The 4,626-nt window shown below is 35.5% G+C and overlaps 1 pseudogene; it reads left to right on the forward strand.

The window, feature by feature from the left end:
• The first annotated feature begins 1,874 nt into the window (after positions 1-1,874).
• On the forward strand, positions 1,875-2,523 carry LOC102913963 (small ribosomal subunit protein eS7 pseudogene; annotated as a pseudogene).
• Positions 2,524-4,626: the final 2,103 nt, after the last annotated feature.

Here is a 4,626-nt window from a genome sequence, read left to right on the forward strand (position 1 = left end):
ATGTTTTATTCATACAGTAATAGCCACAAAAGGTATTGAAATAGGGCACTGAATATTTAACAGTTGCTGCATATGCAGGAGAAGAAAGTCAATATTTTGGACCATTTCATCTGACTCTTAATGATTCTATTCTTCATTAGAGAGTATTTCCTTCTCTCTTAAAATTGGCATGGCATAAATTTATATGTTAAAATTAAACTGCCCTTTAGACAAAGGAAAGAATAATGGCTAAAATACAAATTCACAATTTAGAATAATTTTTAAAGAGAAAGAAGTTTGAAACTATGCAATACATTTTTACTTTGTTTTATTTTTATGTTAAGAAGAATAAAATGTGGATGTTTTCTTGATCCTATAAATCATTGTCTTAAAGCTTATTCATCCTGCTAATAATAAATTTAAATTAAAAACTGAGTGTAGAGCCAAGGAGATGGCTGGGTGAGTAAGAAAACTTATTGCCTAGCCTGGACTATATGACCTGTACCATATCATATAAAAAGAAAACAGACTCAACTCCTGTAAATTGTCCACTGACCAAACCACACTGTCCAGTACCACAGTGCATGTACCTGAACAGAGAGAGAGAGAGAGAAAGAGAGAGAGAGAGAGAGAGAGAGAGAGAGAGAGAGAGAGAGAACTAATAAATAAATGAGATTTAAAATGAGTAGAATTTAGGTTAATTTCTTAGGTTTTCTAATTCATTTGGAGGTGATATAATTGTTTTCTTTCAAAAAATCAATTTACTGTGATTTTTAAAAATTTTCTTTCAGTGCATTATTCACTTGAAATTGTGTGACTATTAATTGAAAATTACTCCTTTAGCTTAGAATAATTCCCCAAAACAGGTAATTGATAATAAATAATTAGCTACAAACTTGTGTTAAAAATCAAGTAGTCATTATAAAAAAAAAAAAAACAAAAAAAAAACTCCACTTGTGAAAAGGTGATATTCTTTATACAACCATGATGACTGCATGTAGGTTTGCTTTCTTTTTAATCACTGAAGACTCAGCATAGTGTTTACTGTACACCCAGGTTTAATACCCTGGAAATGAGAGGCTGTCATAGCTGAGTTGTGGCCATATAGGAAGAAATAGTTAAAACTTAACTCTGACTGAGGTAATTACAACGACAAGGATGAATGGACCCACGGGACTGATCATCCGGCATGAGTCATGTTAGGCTCTACCAATCACAGAGCTGAATGCCAGTACACGAAAGAGCCTTAAACCTCGTATTACTCATTTTTCTAGGGGTTGTGAACCAAAGCGGGTGGGGGGGAAGATGGAGTTTTCCATTGGTTGAAGAGGACTTAATCACCACGGAAAAGAAGGCAGGCAGCAGGAACAGCTTACAGGTCTGGCTACAGGTGCTCGCTCAGGTTCTGGCAAATCAGGAAGCAGAGAAAGAACAGGAAATGGACTTGGGCTGCTGGTCTCAAAGTCTGATTCCTAAACAACATACTACTTCTAGTTAGGTCTTACTGCCCCAATATTACACATCCCTCCAAAGGGGAGTGTCAATAGATGGGAACCAGTTGTCAAACACCTGAGCTCTGAAGAAACTTCTGATTAAGGTTGCCCCTCCCTCATATCTTCCTAGATTGTCCCCGCTTCTCCACTTGCTTCACTCACATTCGTTTTTCTCTCTATCAAAACCATCATTCAGGCAAACGCAAATCAAAACTACTTTGAGATTTCTCTTGCACCCGCCAGAATAGTCAACATCAAGACGGTAAATGACAGCTCACCTATAGGTAGCGGAGCACTTTGGACTGGACATTTGGAAATAGAAATGAAGTCAGTGAAGAAGCTGGATGACGACAGAAGGAATTCGTCCTTAAGATGTCTAGGGTCACTCTGTAAGGACAAACCATGATCAGCACGAGCGCCAAGACTGTGAATCCCAATGGCGAGAAGCCGGATGAGTTCGAGTCTGGCATCTTCCAGGCACTGCTCGAGCTGGAGATGAACTCCGATCTCAAGGCGCAGCTTTGGGAACTGAACATCTCCGGGGCCAAGGAAATTGAAGTTGGTGGTGGCCGGAAAGCTATCATAATTTTTGTACCAGTTTCTCAGCTGAAGTCTTTTCAGAAAATCAAAGTCCGGCTGGTTCGTGAATTGGAGAAAAAGTTCAGCGGGAAGCACGTGGTCTTCATTGCTCAGAGGAGGATTCTGCCCAAGCCAACTCTGAAAAGCCGCACGAAAAATAAGCAGACCAGACGCACCCGCCCTAGAAGCCGCACCCTCACTGCTGTGCATGACGCCATCCTCGAGGACTTGGTCTTCCCAAGTGAGATTGTGGGGAAGAGGATCCGCGTGAAACTGGATGGCAGCTGGCTCATAAAGGTTCATTTAGACAAAGCTCAGCAGAACAATGTGGAGCACATGGTTGAAACATTTTCTGATGTGTATAAGAAGCTCACAGGCAAAGATGTTAATTTTGAATTCCCAGAGTTTCAGTTGTGAAGAAAATGACTGAATAAAGTGTCATTCATAGTAAAAAAAAAAAAAAAAAAAAAAAGTCTAGGGTCCCGTTGGGTGCTCCCACCATGGCTAAAACTAATCTGAAATTTGTCAGAGAGGGAAAATCTGAGGAACACTTTTTGTGAACCTTCCTAGCTTCTTTAAAATGATACATTACAGGTATTTTACAAAGCAAAACACTGTGTGCAGATGTGCACTGTGCAAATTTTATTTTTGGTTAATCATAAAACAGTGCTGAGGTACACTGAAATAGTGAATAACATTCTGAAATTTTGAATCTGACAAAGTGAGTTTCTTACTAGGCTCAATATTTACCCATAATAAAATACAAACGTTTCCCTTATTCATCTTATTTTCAGTGATAAATATTTGGCTTTGATAAATAAACTATGCAATTGTTTCACGTATTAGACCAGTGTACATTGCAGTGTAACGACTGTTCAGTTTCTAGTGAGTTCTATTACATAGGTAAGGTAGTTTAATCTATAAAATATATTTTGATGCTTTAATACTAAAATTTATATTATTCAGGGTATAATGTTGGATACTAGTATTTATGCTGTTATAGTGGTGATGTATAGATGATGTATTACTTAAAAACTTCATTGTAAGCCAGCTATTCTTGAGAAGAACAGTTCTCCAAATTTATCATTAAAGTCACATTTATATTTGCAAATATAAAATATTAAATTCAAGTCTAATTAAAAAACAGTATGTTTTATTTTTACAAAGTGTTTGTGACTTGAGGCTTCCTTTTTCTTTCTTTGCTGTTTTGGTCTACTGCAGATTTATTTCCCATATGACATTTCACCAATTGAGGTTTTCTATAAAAAGAAGTGTCAATAATATTAAAATCTAAATCTCCTTGGCAACAAAATTTGTATGAAACTGGAGAAAGGATGAGTATGTCATGTCTAATAGAATATGTACCTGGCAGAAAACTAAATATGACCATCACAAGAACTTAATGCAATGAAAAAAATTCTCATTTGAATAACTTAAAATGTTTTAGTTGAATTATCAGTTTTTATAAAGTATTTTAGTAATAGTATATCCAAATCATTGAAACAGGAACATTTACCACTGAGAGTTTATGTGTGTGTGTGTTTGTGTGTGTGTGTGTGTGTGTGTGTGTGCGCGCACGCATGTGTGAATTATCAGTGCAAATAATTTTTCTTAAACAACATTATACTTCATCCATTTTGTAAAAGGTTTATGCAAATACAGAGATTGCATATGCTCCATTTACCTTGAGGGAAAAGCTTCTGTGCTTTCCAAAGTCTTTAATCATTCTATCACCATCTTTTCAACTAAACCTGTTAAATAAACATAAATCACTTTGAGAGCAGAAAGGAGCTTTGACTACTTAAGATGCAATATGATCTCACAATTTATTCAGTTTTAACTTTGGCTTCATTATATACAAAATGACACTCCGGGCTGATACTTCAATTTAGGAGCAGCAAATAAGACAATTACTGGATCTTATTCTTTCAGTCTTCTAAAAAAGAAAAATGTATAGACACTTTGAAAACACAAGCCATTTATTACCAGTTTAGATGCATGACTCCTGATACACCTTAACAATGATCAGCGGTTTTTATATGCAGTGAAAGACAGATATAATCCTTTTAATGTATCAAACACAATAGAAACCATGAGAAAGAAGTTGTTAGTAATAAATTGTATAGGACTAGGTTCTTCTTAAACTTTTATTCAGAAATAACAATAGATTCATAGAATGTTAAAAACACAGAGTTCCTATGTATCTTTCATGATGATATTTTCTTTAGCTTAATGGTTATATCTTTCATAATTCAAAAAAGGCAAAAATCAGAGAATAACTCATATATACTCACATACCATTTTGTCCTATGTGTAGGTACTTGTAACATCACAAAATAATGTTGTAAAATACTGAAATCTCACTTGTACTAATATATTAAAGTCACAGTCTGCTCTTTCCACACATCATCTGTGCTAGGTTCAATACCTTTCAACTAAGAATTTCAGAATAGCTTTATATATGTCTTAGGTTTCTGTAGACACAAAAGTGAGGATTCTGGAGAGGAAGTCATCCAAGATATAGTGTAGGAAATAAATGTAATGACTAAACATCTTTGAGATTTCTTCTTACCCA

Source organism: Peromyscus maniculatus, chromosome 13 (assembly GCF_049852395.1).
Source record: "Peromyscus maniculatus bairdii isolate BWxNUB_F1_BW_parent chromosome 13, HU_Pman_BW_mat_3.1, whole genome shotgun sequence".
Taxonomy (NCBI): Eukaryota; Metazoa; Chordata; class Mammalia; order Rodentia; family Cricetidae; genus Peromyscus; species Peromyscus maniculatus.